Here is a 21,455-nt window from a genome sequence, read left to right on the forward strand (position 1 = left end):
AGTGCAGTGCAAGCATTGTGCCAATTTGGAACCCCTTGTGCACCATTATGCCTGTGCCAGGCATGATGCATACAAAGTGGGCGTTCCCCCAATTGGTGGCCCAGAACAATGGTGCAGTGAAATTTACGAGATTTCACTGCGCTATCTTTCCTGTCATTTTTTATGCCTGCCCAAGGCAGACGTTAAAGTGACACTCCCATTGTTTCCAATGGGTCTTCTCACGCATTGCTGGACTAGCATCATGATTTTTGGTGCTGGTCGACCAATGCACCACAATTGCGTAAAGAATGTTGATGCTTTTGTGCTAACATGCGCCATAGTGCCCGATATTGTAAATACGGCGGTAAAGTGGGACATTAGTGGGGTGCAAAAAAGTGGCACATCATAGCTGATGAGCCATTTTCTTGTAATTAAGCCCCTTAGCGCCAAAGGAGTTTCACTTTTTGTGGCTTAACATCACCTTGTAAAAAATATGTGCCACAACATAGTTTTTGACTGCAGAAGGGTGTGCAATGGTGTTGCAGTGGGCGTACCCATTGCTTTTTGACACTGCCCCAGATTTATAAGGAAACGTAAATCTGAGGCAGGGACAAATATTAATGCCTTGCCAGGTGGCGTAAGTATGGTGCAGCGAGGAGAAATACTTTTATTTCTCCTCCTTTTTGCTTTTTCTATGTATGCTGTATCCTGTACATAAACCATCATTAAATAATGATGATCAGCTACTTCCCTCTGTGCTGCATCTAGCTGGTCCCATTCCAAATGAGAATAGGTTTTAGGCTTGCATTCCATCCTGTTCACTTTACAAAAAATCTTCCATTACCAAAAGATATTTAAACACTGGGTAAGGGAAATATTACTGTCATAGTACCCAAAAAAGGGGAGAAAGAAAACTACAGCCAGGAGAAAATCAACTACAGAAGCAGGAAATATAAAATAAAACACAAGTAGGCTTGCAGGGTTAATCTGGACACTAATGTAGTTAAGGAGAATTTGAAAATTACAGAAGGTCATAATGCATACTAGTTGTTAATAAACATAACTTACCTGCAACAGAGGGAATGGCTGGCATGAAGGCTACAGCATCACGTTCGACATGGCAATAGAGGTCTACTTGTGCTTTTTTGATTCTCATTGTTTGTTTTGAAAGGAGTAAAGTTAAAGAGGTAATTGAATAGTACTTAATAGTACTCTCTATAAAAGTGGTTTTATACCGATAAACATTTGTACTGCCTGGATAAACAATTGTTTTCCTCCCTTCACCTCAACTATAATAATAACATAGGTCCCTGTACACATTGTTTTGTACAAGTGATATTGCTCCTACACTTGCTTCATACATTTTTACAATCTAGTCAGTCTGAAAGGCAAAGCCAGTTTCTCTTTTTATAGTGCACCTCACTGTGTTTGAGACTGTACTAGTGGTGACAGTCACAGAAGAAATGGAAAAACACCATTCCCTTGATACCCGACTATCTTCCTGATGTCCTGTACATCAGCCTAAGTACACTTTGCCCACCATGGAACAGACTCTGACTAGTATGATTCTTTTGATGACTACTCCACTCCCCTTTGCTCCCAAATGTCAAGTCCTATACCAACCTTGTCACACTGACATGCCACACTACTCTCTCAACCACAAATGTGGCCTAAAGTGTATACAGAAACCATAACATATTAAAAGTCTTTGAAACAAAGAAGGTGGAGGAAGCACTCTGGTCCAAAAAGTGCATTTATTTCTGTGAGTGATACCAACATGTTGCAGCTGTGAAATGAGCCTTACTCACCAGTTTATCAAAGGGTTGCATTGCCCTTGGGCCACAAAAGGTAACTAAGAGCTACACGACACTAAAGTCAGGTTTATCAAGCCACACAAGGCCACCTTGTCTTGGTAAATCTGAAGTAATGCCAGGCAGCACAAGTTGGTGCTTTGCATTACTCTGCCCCAGGGAGGCAGTCCATGGGTGGCCCGTGGGTGTTCCCATGCATTCACCCATGGATATTGGTGCATTTCCAGATTTACCATACGTGGTAGACCAGTGAATGCCTCAAAATGCTAAACCTTCTCAGGGGAGGCATGACAATGAGAAATATCTTCTGCAGTACATGTAGAAGAGGAAAAAGCCTCAGAAGATATTGTTTTTCTGATGAAAGGTGTCTGGTGCCCATGGCAGACAGAAGACCCACTTCTACAAACCACTTTCCACCTTGGAGACCCCATTCCCAGAGTCCGGGACCATACAAATGGTGGGTGCCCTGGTGTCCACCCAGGGCACCTACCATATCCTAGTTGAGGGCCACGGGGCAAACTCCAAGGCCCCCGCAACCCCAGTGCCAGTTAGCTGCCCACATGCAGCGGGAACCAGTATTGCTCATGCCCGAAGAGAGCAGCCAGCTAATGATGCCACTCTGTGGGCAGAAGCAGTATTGAAATCTGTTTGCTTTTCTGCATCACTGCGAGCAGGGAAACTGATGTAAAGTCCACACCCAGTGGGAGGGAGCATTTTTTAAACTTCTGCCAGCTCAGAGTGGGATTGGTGTTTGCTTCTGCTTGGCAGTAGATTTAAAAATGATCCTGCCAAGCAAGAGTGAACACAGGATTCCCTGCTTGTGCTTCTGTGGGCAGAGAAACCTCCTTGTCCTGAGGTGGACACTGAGGGACACATCTGCTGAGCTGACTCTGGGGTTGGGCTCCTTGGGGCCATTAATGCTCAGAGAGGGAGGCCTGTGAGGATCCCCTTCCTTCAGCTCACCATTTTTTGCATGTTAGGCCCGAGGGTGGGCTCCCTAGGGCCTCTAGAAGCTTTGGGAGGGTAGCCGTGTGCCCTCATCTCATACAAATTAATGTTGGCCTCGGGGGTACACTCCCAGGGGCCTTTTGAGGCACAGGGAGGGTAGCCGCTCAGCCACCTCCCCATAAATAGGATGCACCCTGGGGGGGTGGATTTCCCAGGGCCACTAATGGCTTGGGGAGAGGGCTGTGTGTCTCCTGTCCATACAAAACTATTTTTGGCCCCAGAAGTAGGCTCCTCAGGGTATATAATGAAATGAATAAATGCCAGCCACCATTTTCTTTATTCTGCAAGAGTCCCATGATATTGTGGTATGGCAGCATTTTTTTGCCATATTTGATTTCTTTTTTAGCCCCGTGGGATACCTCTAGGTCCACCCCTTGAGTCCTAGTGGGTCAGGGCATCCCTACTCTGCCCCATATATCTGTTTTTTTACAACTTTAGGACAGGGGACCAAGGCCCTGATTTATACTTTTTTTATGCAAAACTGCACTAAAACAGTTTTGCGTCCAAAATGTTAGCTCTGACTAGCTACATTTTTTAACGTCACTCAAGCATCATATTTATACCATGATGCTGGGTGGCACTACAAAATGTTTAGACCCATTTTTCCTGACTTTAACCATTCCATAAGAAAAAATGACGTTAACAGAGGAAAAGTTATTCTAATCTGGTTTGCGACATGTAAACATGTCGTAAAGCGGAAATGCACCATATTTGCATGCGATAGCGTCAAAAACAGATGCTAACTGATAAAACAATGCAAAGGAGCCCCAAAATAAATGGATCCCGGAAGCCAGGAGAGACCCTAGGGAGACACCATTCAACCAGGAACCAGCCAGGAGGACACAGAGAAGACCCAGGAGAGGGAGAAGAAAAAGAGGAAGTGTTGTTTCAGCGCAGAGGAGCATGAACTACTGGTGAGAGAGATGACGAAGCATCAAAATCAACTCTTCGTCACCTCTAAATTGCCACCTGGAAGAAGAGAGGCAATCTGGCAGCAGATTATGGATAAGATCAACAGAATGGCAGAGGTCAGGAGAACCATGACTTAGTGCAAGAAACGCTGGCATGACTGCATGAGAAGGGCAAAGGAAAAACTAGCAGGGAACAGGAAGGCAGCACTGCAAACTGGAGGTGGGAGTTCAGAACCACAAGAGGACTTGGACGAGATGGAGGAGACGATTGCAGCAGTCATCCCAGAGCGTATGGGGGAAATATATGCTTACATGTCAAGTGCAAGAAGGGGGAGGCCCATAGGGGGTCACACAACGCATGTCAAAGGAGCGCAGAGAGACACAATGCACATTAAGCAAGTTGTGTCATGCCAACGTAAGCTATACATGTACCTGAGCCTTGGTAGTGCCATGCATCATTGACACATACACAACCTGGACATCTTTAGAACTTCACGTCTAAATACCTACATGTACTAATGCAGCACATGGGATGGATGGCATATATAATGAGTGTGTCACTGGTTGTGACATCACAATATCCCTTGCTTGTAGTCACATCAACACCACCAACACGAACAAGACCTCAGAGACCAGGTAGTTAGTCAACACCATTCCTTGGGTTACTTCAAAGTGGTGTCCCTTGCAGTAACACCTTGCAACTGCCTTGCCTCATTGCCCAAATACATGTGTGCTGCATCTCACAGCACACAAGTCATTGCAACTATCCCAATAATACCCAGGCATGTGCCGGTAGCACCACCACACCCCACATAGACAACACATTCACATGAGGCAGCCATCCCTACAACATGCAGTCAGGGTGTCCCCTGGGTGCATGGAGCAATGAACTCAACAGGGGCTGGGGGAATAGCGGACTGGACCGGTATCATTGGTAACATGCCACTACCCAGACCAACTAAACTGAAGTTGTGTTGAACCACACATATTGATGCTAAACTGAAATGTGCCACTACAGAAAATATGTACCACAGATAGCAAATAGTAGGTCACAACAGACACAGGCTGAATCCACAACTACTACAACACATGGTAATGGGGAAATAACACACACATACAACACATATGGTATGGCTGTGGACATAATGGTGGATAATTCCACCTCAATGGGCAGGGATGGTGCATGGGCAAGCCGGGTGATGGTAAGACTGCCAGTGCAGTGTACCCTTTGCACTTGGCAGTATGAATCACACTTTGGGATGGCGGCTGGAAATCTGTCTGCTCATGTTAGCTCTGTGGGGCACTTATTACAACGTTTTTGATGGATCAAATAGAGTCAGTGCCAGTTTTGGCCTGCATTGGGTGTAACAGGACACGCTGCACTCAGCCCTGCAAATCAGGCAGTGGAAAGGGCAAAGGGCCAGGGTATGAGACCCCCTGCACTGCCCATGCCTAGTGCATGGGCTGTGCAGGTGCACCCAGGGCCACACCCTACAACATCACCAACAACCATTTTATGGGGGTTACACCGCCATGCAAAGGCTGTTGGAAATGCCGAAACCGACCTGGAGGGTACTGTTGAACGTATCACTGCCCTGGTGTCACAGGACAGATGCGATAGCCAGTCTGTAAGCTGCTGATAAACTGCCATGTCCAGGCCATTGGCCCATGGGACATTACACATTGACAACAGTTGCAACTACCACCTATGCTGATGTGGGTGGTCAAATACACAGTGGCAGTCAGGTGCCCCTTGGACTGATGAACATCTAATGAGAACTTGCTTCAGGCCCTGACCTAAGTACTACTCCTGTGAAATGGCTATGTCCATACACACATTTACCATAAGGCACTGTCACATACAGAATGATGTACACAACAGAAATTTCATACCCATACTGCCCATCCCTAGGTTCAACCCTGTGCGTGTGTCAAATGAGCTGTACTGTCACCATGCTGCACTCATGTATCATAGTGCAAGGAGGGCTGCATTGAGGGGGAGGACATAGTTGTTTAATAAGGCAAACAACTTTCACAGACAGGAGTTGAAACTGAACGCTGCCAGGTCCATGAGTGCCATGAAATGTATCACACAAACAACAACATGAGGAGCCATCAATGGCAACAAGAGCACCGTGTCCCAGCAATGCCATCCCTGGAGTGGTGCAAGGTCTCAGCACTGCAGGGGTGTATGTGAAACATATAAGGCTGTGACGGGTGAAAATTGCCATGTGTGGTGATGTGGCATGAGCACAGCAACGCCCATTGCAAGGCCTCACCATGCAAATGGATTCAAAGGGAAGGTAGAACATGAAAAGACGGCATCAAGCCACAAAAAGGATAGACAACACACTTAGAAGATATGACGCAGTCAATTGTGCCAACTGGGCTTCCATTCATGTGACATGCAGGTGGGTCACAGGGCTGTAGACTGCAGCTACGATGTACTGGAGCAATCCTTTTGAACTAATGGGCGTATCATAGGCCCCTAGCGCCACAGGAGCAACAATTTTAGTGATGCTTCTGTGACGCTAAGCACTGCGCTGATTTGACAAGGTAGCATTAAGACACTTATTGTGGCTTAATGTCACCTTGTAAATACAGACCCTCCTGCCACAGCAACACCCATAAAATGTTGATGCTGCCTCAGAAAATTTGAATTTTGTCAGGAAGGTCCAAAACCCTAAAGACAGCCTCAGGGGTGGCATTAGCATGGTGCAACGAGGCAGAATACATTTATACCGCCTCCTTTTCTGATTTTTCAATGTGTGCTGCATTTTGCAGCATGCATAAGAAGAACAAAATGCCAGAAATTATAGTTTATGTATGTGAAGGTGTTCCTTCCTGCACATAAACAATCATAAGTAAATGATGCTTTGGCTCTTCTGTGTGTGCTGCTTTCTACAGCTCACACAGAAGGGCCAAAGTGCCATTAGTGATTGTTAATGTGCAGGAAGGGACACCTTCACCCACATAAACAGTCACACCCCTCAATGCATACATCCTTGCATGATGGTGCAAGGATGCCTGTGTTGACGCTGGCAGCTGAATCTTGCACCAGCGCAGGGGACAACACGGGGGTGCCCTGTATTCACTTACATACAGCGCATACTTGTGTTACCAAAGTGACACAGTGCGCTGCTGACTCTTTTTGCACAGCCCTAATATGGAAATGAGCCTCAAATATCAAGTCAGTGACGTGATTTGTTAACTGCCACAACACAGATAGACTGATTTTACACCATCTCATTGCAGAGGATGATGGCTCTCCTGCGGATCTGCCTGTCCTGGAGTACCCTGATGACCTTGATGACCAGCTAGCAACTATCAGCCAAGAGACCCTCCAAGAAGTCCCTGTAAACCTCCAGACACCACCTCCAGACGCAAGGGAGAGTATTGATGTACTAGACATCCCATGTGCCCCCCTTAGCACCACAATAGCATTACCTGCCAGCACCAACACAGCTGAGGACTCCAAGGACCCAGGCACCAGCTTTGAGAGGACAGTGGTAGGAGTCCAGCAGGAGCTGGCGATGGAGGTGCTGGTTGGGATGCAAACTATGGCAGCCAGCCTTGAGGGGATGCGGACGTGCATGGTCACAGCAACAGAAGAGGCTGGAGCTAACTGATGCACACACTCCCCAATACGTGGAGTCCAGGAGTGTCTGAGCGACATAGCTGCTGCCATGAGAGAGAGGCCCCAACAACTGCCCTCCCAAACTAACATCAGCATGCTTAAGGACAAAATGGACCCCATACCCCAAGAAATGGTCTCCCTCAGGGCAGACATGGCTGCCTATCACAGGGATGTTACAGCTATACTTAAAAATCAGCAGCTCCTCCTTGCTGCAGTGATGCCATGTGGAGTGCCACAGATGGCAGCTGCCGGGAATTGGGAGTCCACATCTCCAACCACTGAAGTGTGTGTGACCATCTCTACCCCCCACTACCACCATCAAGGGTAGAGGAGGCACCACACACATTAGAGGATGAAGATGTGGAACAGATCATCTTCACCCGTAGGAGTTCCCAGTAGCACCAGTGCATGACACATGGGCAGTGCTTTCCTTTTCCCTGTGCTTGCCATCATGCCAATGTTAGCACTGTTGTAGATATGCACTCTTCTTCAACACACTGTTGACCTTTCTACCATGGAATATAATTGTCTCTAACTTTTCAATTGGCAATTTATGTTCCCCTGCACTGAAAGACACTTTACCCAAACATGACCCATGACATGTCCCTAACCCTGGACTTGTGTTGTATCACAATTGGATGGATTCCATGAATGGGGTCACAGACCTGGAGACTGTAAATATTGCACCATTACACTTGTTAATAAACACCACCTACACAACCAGCATGTTTGTGTGTGTTGTGACACATCTACTATGACTAGGATTTGTGATGTGTGTAACATGTCTTAAGACATAGAAGGGGTCATTCTGACCCTGGCGGTCCATGACCGCCATGGCGGAGGTCGGTGGAAGCACCGCCAACAGGCTGGCGGTGCTTCCTGGGCTATTTTGACCGCGGCGGTAAAGCTGCGGTCAGAAAAAGGGAACCGGCGGTTTAGCGCCGGTTTTCCCCTGGCCCAGGGAATCCGCCATGGCGGCGCTGCTTGCAGCACCGCCATGGGGATTCTGACCCCCTTCCCGCCAGCCTGTTTCTTTGCAGACACTGAAAATCGCGATGGGTGCCACTGCACCCGTCGCACCCCGTCAACTCCGCCGGCACCATTCGGAGCCGGCATCATTGTTGAAGGGGCTTTCCCGCTGGGCCGGCCGGCGGTCTTCTGGCGGTCGCCCGCCGGCCCAGCAGGAAAGCCGGAATGGCCGCCGCGGTCTTTTGACCGCGGTGCGGTCTTTCGGCGGGAACCGCTTGGCGGGCGGCAACCGCCGACCGCCGCGGTCAGAATGACCGCCAGAGTGTCAGTACAAGAGTGTGTGTATATGCAGACACATATCTATGCACAATGTACCGACATGATGTACGTCGATGCTGGTCTCATCCCCTACAAGCAATTCACTGAGTATGTGAAACATATTGAACATATGTATGCTACACCCGCCACATACGGCAGGAATGGATGTGAGACAGTTCTCGGGCAATATCGTCAGCTGGGAGTACCAGTAGAACATATTGGTGTGAAACAGAGGGACTCAACCTAATCTATTATTGCCACTGGTCAGTTTAGTATGATTGGAATTAAATGTTCCACATTGCCCAACATTCTGAAACAAAACCCATACAATGACAGCTGAATTACCACACCTACCTGTCCTATAAATGGTCAACATAGTCACCTTGAGTGGTGGGTACACTGGATGGCAGATGCGTATATAAATAGATGTGTTGTACCTGCCAATGTGACAGCTCAGTCATAAGGAGGTGATTAACATGTCAAGAGTGGGACCTGGATGCAGGATGGGGGTCTTGGGACAACACACCATTTTCACTGTACACCTGTGGGAAGACCCTGAGCCCCAAGCATATGACACATGAAGTAAGGGAGTACCCAAAATTATTTATTTTGATAATAAAAAAACTAAAAATAACTATGAACACCTATCTTAACTATACATAACCCACAACAGACCCTAACTACTCTATGCTACACTTACCTAACACATTTAATGACACACTCTAAATATTCACCCCCTGCCCCCCCTTATATCACTTGACACATGCAGGACCACATGAACTAAACTACACATTTACTAACTATTACTAAGCAAATATATATTTTGGGGGGGTTTAATTAATTTTTTTATAAACACATAAAAGCCCCAACATCACCACCCCCCACCCACCCACATGGTAAAACATAAAAAGTAGAAAACCCACCCCCCAAACCTACTTATTCTAACTAACCCACTAACCTATTCTAACATACAACTAACCCCCTAATGCCCACTAAAAACTAAAGAAAAAATTAGGAGGGAGGGGACTGAACTTAGGAGGAGTGACATCATGCCATTCAGAGGTTCGCCCTTTCGAGTTTCCTCTTAATGTACTTGAGGGTCTTTGTGTTCTTAGCCACCACCTTTTCTATAGAGTCCAAATTTTCGAGGAACTGTGTCACATTCCTCTGTAAGTCTCTGATGGCACTCGTCTGTGGCAGCAGGTATGGTTGGCTGTGGGATGGAAGGAGAGGGTGCAGCAGCTGGGGAAATAATGGTGTTGGCAGCATTGGATCGCTGCACAGCTGTGGTGCTTAATCCACCCTGTGTGGGCAGTGTGGGTCCCCCTTGGCTGAATACCCACCACTCACCGGTGGATCACTCCAAGGGATAGCAGCGCGCCATCCTCCTGGACCCAGATTCTACTGCCTATATGTGCTGATAGTGCACTGCCCTCTTCTGAAATGCTCGGTGTTGGTCGTTATTTATGTTGGCAGCTGTTAAAATGAGACAAGCAACCATCAGTGTCAGCATTGTGTGGAGTATGTAAAGAAAGTTAGCATACTATCTACAACAATTTGCACATGCACTCCTACTCTCATTCCGGGTAATACAATGGCCCTGATGGATGAAATGAGAATGCTGCCTTAGCACCATTGCCATAGCCACCCACAACAAGATTATGAAACAAACTAAAGTAGATCTGCATAGATTTTGTACCATGTGTGACAATGCTAAGGCAGGGTCAACTTCACATTGATCAGGGCCACTATTCCTCATCATCTTTGTCAAATTTTCAAACATACATCACCAGAAACCTGTAACTGTTATTGGGAATATGGGTTGCAGTTGTTAACCATAAGGGTTCAGTGTTGATAGGTACACATGCAAGCCTGATGAAAATGACTGTCACCTACACTGTGAGCATCACATCTACCTACAAATATGTTGTTTCCAACCCCCTGTGCCTCAGGGGGTATGCCATGCAGATCATCATCTCAACTGTCAAGGTCATCCACCAAGGCATGCCCACTCATACATGGAGTCAGGGAGTGGCCCATATGTTAGGTGATGACAAATATGAAGCTGGTAACCATATGTCTATGACATCTATATTCATGTGTCCAGGTGTAGACACCCATCAATACCTGATCAGCCAATACCATTCCACACACCCAAAAACATGCCAGCACACGATTGGACTTGACCTGCATGCACGCCTATTACTTTCCATATAAGTGTTACGTAAGTGGATGTAGGAAAATAGCCTCTTTCTAGCCTTGTTACCCCCACTTTTGGCCTGTTTGTGAGTATATGTCAGGGTGTTTTTACTGTGTCACTGGGATCCTGGTAGCCAGGACCCCAGTGCTCATAGTGAAAACCCTATTTGTCAGTGTGTTTTATATGTCTCACAGGGACCCTGCTAGCCAGGGCCCCAGTGCTCATAGGTTGTGGCCTGAATGTGTGTTCTCTGTGTAGTGCCTAACTGTGTCACTGAGGCTCTGCTAATCAGAACCTCAGTGTTTATGCTCTCTCTGTCTTTAACATTGTCACTGCAGGCTAGTGACCATTTTTACCAATTCTGATTAGCACACTGGAACAACCTTATAATTCCCTAGTATATAGTATCTAGGTACCCAGGGTATTGGGGTTCCAGGAGATCACTATGGGCTGCAGCATTTCTTTTGCCACCCATAGGGAGCTCCGACAATTCTTACACAGGGCTGCCACTGCAGCCTGAGTAAAATAACGCCCACGTTATTTCACAGCCATTTTACACTGCACTTAAGTAACTTATAAGTCACCTATCTGTCTAACCCTCACTTAGTGAAGGTTAGGTGCAAAGTCACTTAGTGTGAGGGCACCCTGGCACTAGCCAAGGTGCCCCCACATAGCACAGGGCAATTTCCCCAGACTTTGTGAGTGTGGGGACACCATTTCACGTGGGCACAACATATAGGTCAATACCTATATGTAGCTTCACAATGGTAACTCCGAATATGGCCATGTAGCATGTATAAGATCATAGAATTGTCCCCTCATGCCAAATCTGGTATTGGGGTGCCAATCCCATGCATCCCCTGTGGCTCCAGCATGGACCCTGGGTACTGCCAAACCAGCTCTCTGGGGTTTTCACAGCAGCTACCGCTGCTGCCAACCCACAGACAGGCTTGAGCCCTCCTGGGGTCTGGGCAGCCCAGTCCCAGGAAGGCAGAACAAAGGATTTCCTCTGAGAGAAGGTGTTACACCCTCTCCCTTTGCAAATAGGTGTTAAGGGCCTGAGAGGAGTAGCCTCTCCTGGCCTCTGGGAATGCTTTGAAGGGCACAGATGGTGCCCTCCTTGCATAAACCAGTCTACACTGGTTCAGGGATCCCCTAGCCCCTGCTCTGGTGCGAAACTGGACAAATAAAAGGGGAGTGACCACTCCCCTGTCCATCGCCACCCCAGGGGTTGTGCCCAGAGCTCCTCCAGTGTGTCCCAGACCTCTGCCATCTTGAATGCAGAGGTGTGAGGGCACAATGGAGGCCTCTGAGTGGCCAGTGCCAGCAGGTGAAGTCAGAGACCCCTCTTGATAGGTGCTTACCTGGCTAGGTGGCCAATCCTCCTCTGAGGGCTATTTAGGGTCTCTCCTGTGGGTTTCTCGTCAGATAATGAATGCAAGAGCTCACCAGAGTTCCTCTGCATCTCCCTCTTCAACTTCTGCCAAGGATCAACCACTGACTGCTCCAGTACGCCTGCAAAACCACAACAAAGTTGCAAGAAGACTACCAGCAACATTCCTAATCCTGCTGTCTTTCCCGACTGTTTCCTGGTGGTACATGCTCTGGGGGCTGTCTGCCTTCACCCTGTATTGGAAGCCAAGAAGAAATCTCCTGTGGGTCGACCGAATCTTCCCACTGCTATCACCGGCACCAAACTTCTGCTTCACCAGTCCTCTGGTTCCCCTATCATCTTGACGAGCGTGGTCCCTGGAACACAGGAGCTGGATCCAAGTGACCCCAACAGTCCAGTGGTCCATCTGTCCAAATTTGGTGGAGGTAAGTCCTTCCCTCCCCACATCAGACAGTAATCCTGTGTACTGTGTGAACTGCAGCTGCCAGGGCTTCTGTTCACTTTTTCAATGAATCCTTTGTGCAGAGCATAGCCCAGGTCCCCAGCACTCCGTCCTGCATTGCTCAACTTGCTGAGTTGACCACCGGCTTCACCGGACCTCCTTTGTAGTGTTGATATGACTGCCGTGCCCAGTTCCATTGAACCCCTGTTCGAGTGCTTCTGCGGGTGCTGCCTGCTTTTGTGTGGGCTCTCTGTGCTACTGAGCGCCCCCTCTGTCTCCTCCTCCAAGGGCCGACCTTCTGGTCCTTCCTGGGCCCGGGCAGCACCCATTTTCATCAACTGCGACCTTTGCAGCTGGCAAGGTTTGTTTGCAGTCTTTCTGCGTGGAAACAACTCTGCATCCTCCAGCACGCCGTGGGACATCTTCTGTGCAAAGGAGAAGTTTCTGGCATCTTCTGTTGTTGCAGAATTTTCAGCTTCTTCCACCCAGAGGCAGCCATTTTGCACCTTCATCCGGGGTTTAGTGGGTCCTGCCCCCCCGGACACTTTCGTGACTCTTGGACTCGGTCCCCTTCTTTTGCAGGTCCCCAGGTCCAGGAATATGTCTTCAGTGCTTTGCAGTCTGTTGTGGTCTTTGCAGAATCTCCTATCACGACTTTAGTGTGTTTATGGGGAAGTAGGGTAACTTTACTCCTACTTTTCAGGGTCTTGGGGTGGGGTATCTTGGACACCCTTAGTGTTTTCTTACACACCCAGCTACCCTCTACACACTACACTAGGCCTGGGGTCCCTAAGTGGTTCGCATTCCACTTTCTTAGTATATGGTATGTGTTGTCCCTAGGCCTATTGCATCCTATTGTATTCTACAGTGTTTGCACTACTTTTCTGTTTACTTACCTGATTTTGGTTTGTGTATATATTTTGTGTATTTTACTTACCTCCTAAGGAAGTATATCCTCTGAGATATTTTTGGCACATTGTCACTAAAATAAAGTACCTTTATTTTTAGTAACTCTGAGTATTGTGATTCTTATGATATAGTGCTATATTATATAAGTGGTACAGTAGGAGCTTTGCATGTCTCCTAGTTCAGCCTAAGCTGCTCTACTATAGCTACCTCTATCAGCCTAAGTTGCTAGAACACTACTAATCTACTAATAAGGGATAACTGGACTAGCACAAGGTGTAAGTAGCATCAGGTCCCCACTATAAGCCAAGCCAGACTCCTACAGTGCAGTACAAAGTTAGTATCACCATGCTAGGGGACAATTGCCCACCCAGTCCCACATGTACATTACAATACAGGGATGCACCAATTTGTCTTCAAAATGGTGCATCACTGTGTTGTGAGAATGATAGTGTGTTGCAGTGCCATTATTTTCACAACGGTGCACATCTAAGTCACAAATGGGCCTACAGGTGGCCTGTCATCACCTTGTTTACACAATGCTGCCCATTGAGCGCCACAAGCCTCACAAGATATGACTCTCTGCACGTGTATGGGAACCAATTAAATGTGACACAGTGTCACTATCCAGCCTACTTTGATTTCTGATTATTTTACAGCTCATCACTTATAGCATTGGGCACAAACACTCAAGACTCACTCACACAAAACACTTAAACACTACACAGGACACATAAAATCACACTTACTAAATATATCTGGGTACTCAAATCTTGCCACTCCACCTAAGGTGTAGGGAGCACGTCCACCTGAAATATATGGACGAAAAACAATGGTTAATATCACATCTCTGTCACTACTAGTGGACAACATATTGCAGTGTGTACTATTTCAGAGGAGTGAGGTAATTATCCAGGTTGTGGACAGTGCAACAGGCACACCTCTGCAAACTCACAATGAGACTGACATTCAGGTGAGTGAGATCCACACATCTGCGCTCCTACACTGGGTCTGAGACTCATGTAGTGCTACACCCTGCAACAATCATATGTGGCCAATCTGTAGAAGATGGAACTCTACGAAATAAGGGGGAGTTAGGTGACAGATACATGGTACTACCCTTTTGCTCCGCAAGACATCTGACTCAGGTATTCTGGCTTGTCATGAAAGGCACACAGAGGCACTTTGTGGAGGACAAGCAGCTACATTTTTAGTCTGCAATTTTCATGCATTGAGTAATCCATGACTGATGTTTCACAGTGGCTGATGGCATCAAATGCCCCATTGTCAGTGCCCCCTAAGGCGGGTATGCCCCCTTTGGAAACATAATGGCAGGGATGATGTATGCAAAAATCTGACAATGTTATGCCATACATGTATTGTCCATCTTTGTTATCACAATCCACTTACATATGGTATGCTGGTGGTGTCTTGGCTTGTCATACATGACACAATGCTGGGCCACAGATGTTACCATGGCATGCACTGACGACATTTCGGATTTTCTTCCATATCAGGCCAGTTTGTATGTATTCTTAAATTACATCCAAATCTTGTTATAGTGATCGCTCTATTCCAAAATGAATAATTTGTAGCGTACTCGCACATGAATTTGGAATAGAGCGATCACTATGTTGGATGTAATTTAAGAATACGTGTTGACGATGATGATGGATTGAATTGCTAACTTTTGGGATCAATCACGTAGGAAACACACATTGGATTGGTGGATAGGATTTTTTGGACTTTGGAAGAAAATCCGAAATGAACTTTAACTAATGTTGAATGAAGGACTATATACATTGGAATACACACGTTAGGAGGATATTGAGTGTACTGCTATAAATATTTGAATGTTAACACTGTGATGATATGTAATATACTGTAAGTACTGTAACCAAAACGATATATATTGACAAAAGTGATATATATATATATATATATCTATATATCTATGTATATATATATACATATATCTATCTACATAGATATATCTATAGATAGATCTATATATATATCTATAGATCTATCTATAGATATATCCATGTACATAGATATATCTACATATATAAATCTATATATATATATATATATTTTTTTTTGTATGGTTTCCTTGGGGGCCAAAATGGCCCCCAGGGAAACCCTAGAACAAAAAAAAAATATTGCCCCCACGGCGACCCCCTGTCCATTTTTTATTATTATTTTATTTTTTTAAATGTTGTCCCGAGGGGGGGGCGTGATCGCGCCCCCCCCAGGGGGCACCTACCTTTTTAAAAAAATATATATATGCCCCCGGGGGCGGGGGGCAGCCCGTTTTCCGACTTGCGGCGCGCTCACCTCACAAAGGGGCGGGTGGGGGCGGGGGGAGACACGGAAGAGCTTCCATGTCTCCCTGGGGCAAAAAATAAAAGAAAAAAAATCCTCGGGTGCGACGCACCTGAGGATTTATTAACCCCCTCCCTGGTGTCGGCAACTGGTCGTGACCCGCACCAGGGAGGTAGTGCGGGCGTCGGCCAGTGGCCGACGCCCGCATTGTAGGGGTTAAAGGAGTAATTTGTTGTTAGGTCTTGCAACAGGTATGTCATTTAGCATGGCAGTTGATATTAAGAGCTGGTTGTGGCTCACATGTACTTGTGGTTTGGTGTGAGTTCCTATCCTTGTGTAATGTTTCCCCCGCACTAGGTTGTTGGACATGACAATCTTATGTTTGGCTCAAGGACCTGGAACATATGATTTGGATTTCACACTGATAGTCATTATGTATGTACCATGCGTTGTGTAGTGCACCTTTGTATCAGTGTGCTATCACTAGAGGGGCATGACACATCCTCACAACACAATGGGGTCAGATGTCATGGCAACATTGTAACACCACAGAGCCTGGACATCCCATCCCTTTTGACATGTGTCATTGCAGATGAGTGGTGACACTTAGGGCCTTTGAAATTGGTTAGTGAGAATGCACTACATGTCTCCAAAATTGGCTGCACTGTCCTGCAACATTTCAACCATGCAAGAATGCCCCACGTGTGGTATGTTACTTGGCAACCCTTTGTTGTCCCCTTAGCCAGTTGCTCATGTGCAGCCGTGCACCAACACTACCTACCCTTCACCAGGGTACTTGGCTAACTGCCTTGTGGAGACGGATGTATCTGTGAAGGATGGTACACCGCCCTTTACATTTGTTTTTTTTGATGGTCAATTGGCTCTTTCTGTGTGTGCAGCAGTGTGCAGCACGCATTTGTGCACGCCAAAAGAGATCACTACAAGTCACGCCTTGACAACAACTCTCAAAACAGCAAAGAACTCTTCACCATCATCAGTGAACTTGCCAAACCCAAAGCCAGCAACATAGACCCCACACATACACAGCCCCCATGGGACGCCCTTTCCAACCACTTCCTCCACAAAATCCTGGACATCCACACCGGCTTCATACCACACACACCCACCACACACACCCCTCACTCACCCAACCCCCACTCATGACCCCCACCACACTCTCCACATGGACCCCCACCACATATGAAGAAACCGAAAAAAACGTGAACTCCATCCACTGCGACTCCCCCTCCGACCACTGCCCACACTGCATCTACAACAAAGCTAGCCCAACCATTGCCCCTATACTCTACAACATAATCAACTCCTCTTTTGACTCCGCCACCTACCCAGATCCCTGGAAGCAAGCGGAAATCACCGCTCTCATAAAAAAAAAACCAGCCGACCCGGAGATCCTCTCAAACTACCACCCCATCTCCCTCCTCCCTTTCCCCGCCAAGGTTGCAGAGAAATTAGTCAACGCCCGCCTATCCCACTTCCTCAAAGCAAACAACACTCTTGACCCCTCACAATCTGGGTTTCGCAAAAACCACAGCACAGGAACCGCCCTCATCGCATGCACTGACGAAATCAGGACCAAAGTCGACAAAGGCGAGACCGTCGCACTCATCCTCCTAGACCTCTCCGCAGCCTTTGACACCGTCTGCCACCACACACTCTGCACACGCCTCCACAACATAGGAATTCGCCACAAAGCCTTAGACTGGCACACCTCCTTTCTCACCGACTGGACACAGAGAGTCCGCCTTCCACCCTTCCACTTCAACACTACCAAGATCACCTGCGGAGTCCCCCAAGGGTCCTCCCTCAGCCCCACACTCTTCAACATCTACATGATCCCCCTAGCCAACATCCTCCGAGCACATGGAATCACTATCCTCTCCTATGCAGATGACACCCAACTCATGCTCTCCCTCACCTGCAACCCCACCACCGCCAAAACCAACCTACACGCCGCTCTCCTCGACATCGCCAACTGGATGACCACTAACCACCTCAAGCTCAACTCAAACAAAACCGAGATCATCATCTTCGGCCCCAACAAAACCACATGGGACGAGTCCTGGTGGCCCACTGCCCTAGGCCCCACACCCACCCCCGCAAACTACGCACGCAACCTCTGCATCATCCTTGACCTCTCCCTCTCCATGACACAGCAAATCAATGCTCTAACCTCCTCCTGCTTCCACACACTCTGCACTCGAAAAAAATCCTTCAAATGGATTCCCCCAGAAACCAGAAAGACAGTCACCCACGCACTCATCAGCAGCAGACTGGACTACGGTAACGCCCTCTACGCCGGCACCACACTCAAATTAAAACGCAAACTCCAGAGAATCCAGAACAGAGCCGCACGCCTCATCCTTGGCCTCCCCCCCACGAACGAATCTCACCACACCTCAAATCCCTTCACTGGCTCCCCATAGGCAAGAGAATCACATTCAAGATCCTCATCCATGCACACAAATCCCTCCACAACACTGGCCCATCCTACCTCAACGAAAGAGTTAACTTCCACACTCCCACACGCAACCTCCGATCAGCGGATCTCGCCCTAGCCACAGTCCCCCGCATCCAACGCACCACCACAGGAGGCAGGTCTTTCTCCTACCTCGCCCCCAAAACCTGGAACTCCCTCCCCACCGACCTTCGCAAAACCAAAGACCTCCTGGTCTTCAGAAAGAACCTCAAGACATGGTTGTTCGATCAGTGACCCTCCCTGCCCCCCCCCCCGATTTCCCCACCCCCCCAGCGCCTTGAGGCCCTCACGGGTGAGTAGCGCGCTCTACACATTTTTTGATTGAGTCAGTGAGTGTTGCATGTGAGGTTGCACTACAGTAGGTATTGTACCACTGCTCACATGTCTGCCACATGGTATGTGATGGGCATTGATCTTGTATTCCTATGTGTGTGAGCCAATGCATCAGGCAGATGTCTCTGCACACTAGAGGTAAGTTAGGTATGTGTTGATGAGATGCGGTTGATATAGGCTCAAGTTGTGTGGTGTTTGATATTTCTTCTGGCAGTGATTTGCACAGCATGACTTGAGGCATCTGTGTCTATTTGGAAGTTACGTGACATCAGCACGGTGTATGCTTTTGACATGTCTGTGCTATTCTTTGTTTGGTGCATTGTGTGTGATGTGTACGTAGTGGGCAACCTGAGGGCACTTGTAGTGGTCTGTGTAATTTTGCTGTTACAAAGGGTACATGTCTGCACCTGTCCTTCCTGTGGTGTGCATGTCAAGTTGTGGGTGTATTACAAACATGTGGGTGTATGTATTAATGCTGTGCACTGATTGTGCTGTACTGCAGCATGGTGCATATGTGTTATCACCTACACATGTGTTACCCTGCCCATATGTTACTGTAGTGGTGTTTGTCTTGTGTGTCTGACAGGGGTGGTGTTTTGTGCGTACATTACTAGATTTGTTGACTTACCCACAAGTAGACCATTTCCAAATTGTCCATCTTGGAATTGTTCATTGATCCTGCTGTGCTGGAATATGTAGGCGTCATGGACACTCCCAGGATACTTGGCCAAAATGTTTATGAATAATCTGTGGTTGTCCTCTATGCCCTGCACATTAATGGAATGCGTGTGCTTGCGATTCTGGTATAAGTGTTCTGTTGCTACAGGTGGTACGAGCGGACATGGGTGTAGTCAATTGCACCTAGCACATGCGGAAAGCCATGGATTTGATAGAATCCATGTTTGTTCTCCTGCTGCTTTTGCTGGGTGTGGGGGAAGCTTATCTGGCAGGGTGTCATGGAGATGAGTGCATCTAACACCTTTGGCAGGAATGGTGAGAACAACGGCTGTGAGACACCAGCAACCAGTGCACCCCTTGTTTGGAAGGAACCACTTGCCAGCATGTGCAAGACAGCGAGCAGCTTTGTCATAGGTGCTATGTTGTGTGGGGTCTGCAGGCTGGTTGTAATTTGTGGCTCAATGTGGTGCAGCAGGCGTAGTATGGCTTGCCAGTTGAGTCTGTAGGTCCTAATAATGTCCATGTCCCTGAGGCCAAGGATGGTTGTCCTGGTTCTGAAGACCCTCTCCTGCCTTCTGCGTTGCCTTTGTGGGCTGCATTGTCATGGTGGTGTGTGCAGGAGTTGTTGCTGTTCTCTGTGCTGTCTAGAAAGCTCTCCATCTTTTGTTGTGAGTTGTAATGTTGCTTCTGTGTGTTCTCCTTAAGTAGTGGTGTGTTTGCTTCATTTTAATGCCTGTCCTGCCCATGCGTTAAATTTTGACCCAAATTGGAGTTAACGTCATTTTTTTGGGTCCGCCTTCCACCCATGCATAATTTTTGCCCAGGTGGTTAAATATGGCGCAAGGGTGTTTGAGTTACTTTTTGGACAGGAACGCCTGCCTTACATCTCATTGACGCAAGGAGGTTTCACACATCCGAAAAAAATGATGTTAACACAAATATTTTGACACAAGACGGGTCTAGAGTCAAAATATAAATATGGCGTTGGGTTTGCGCTGAATTAGCGTACAAAAATGATGCTACTTCAGTTCAAACAGAGTATAAATATACCCTTAAGTCCCCAAGTCCTGTAATGGCTGCCAACAACATTTTTCTCATGTTGCTGGCAGCCAATCTGAGCACTAGCTCTCACAGAAGTCTGACTACTGCAGGAGCCAGATGGGCTAAAGGAATTAAAACTCCATAGACCAATGTGAAAGCTATTTTTAAACTGGCACTCTAGCAAGAGTCCCTGAGACTCTTGCAAGCCCAACTGTCAAAGTATACAATTATTTTGATCCTTAATTTCTCAAAAACTACGAAACAGATTTACACCAAATCCAAAAAAAAGCACAATCTGAGGACCAAGAACTAGCTTCCAGTCTAATTTGGTGTATTTCCATTCAGCAGTTTTTGCTGTAAACTAAAATAGGTCCATAGCAAACGCATGGAGATTTTGCATTTTGGGACCTCCCTCTTTTTATTGGCACCCTGTTAGAAATGGGGTATTTGGTTGGCATTCAGGTTACCCAAGCAAGGACCCTCACTGTAGTCAGGGTAAGACACACACAATCCAAATTCTCCTGTGCCCAACCTCTGGCAGCTTGGCACTGAGGAGTCAGGCTTAATTTAGAAGTCAATGTTTAAAGTATTTGTTCAATAAATCATACAATAACACAACATAGCACCATAAAAATACACCACACAATGTTAAGAAAAATATATAATATTTATCTGGATATTTTAGCAGGTCAAAATGATCAAAGATGCAATAAGTAAATGTAGAGCTATCACTGAAAAGTGATATAAAGGCCCTCATTACATCCCTGGCGGAAAATTTCACTTACCGCCGTGCCTACGGCCGCCAGGATACCATGACCGCGGTGGTATTCCGCTACGGGTATTATGACCCATACTGAGAAATCCGCCACAATACAGACACCCACACAAATCCGCCAGACCAAAGGTCAGTGACAAACTGGCGATAGCAAAACCCACACCGTCACGCCAACTGGAATACGCCCACAGTATCACGACCCACGAATCAACACTGCGGTCTTTCAACTGCG

Source organism: Pleurodeles waltl, chromosome 3_1 (genome assembly GCF_031143425.1).
Source record: "Pleurodeles waltl isolate 20211129_DDA chromosome 3_1, aPleWal1.hap1.20221129, whole genome shotgun sequence".
Lineage (NCBI taxonomy): Eukaryota > Metazoa > Chordata > Amphibia > Caudata > Salamandridae > Pleurodeles > Pleurodeles waltl.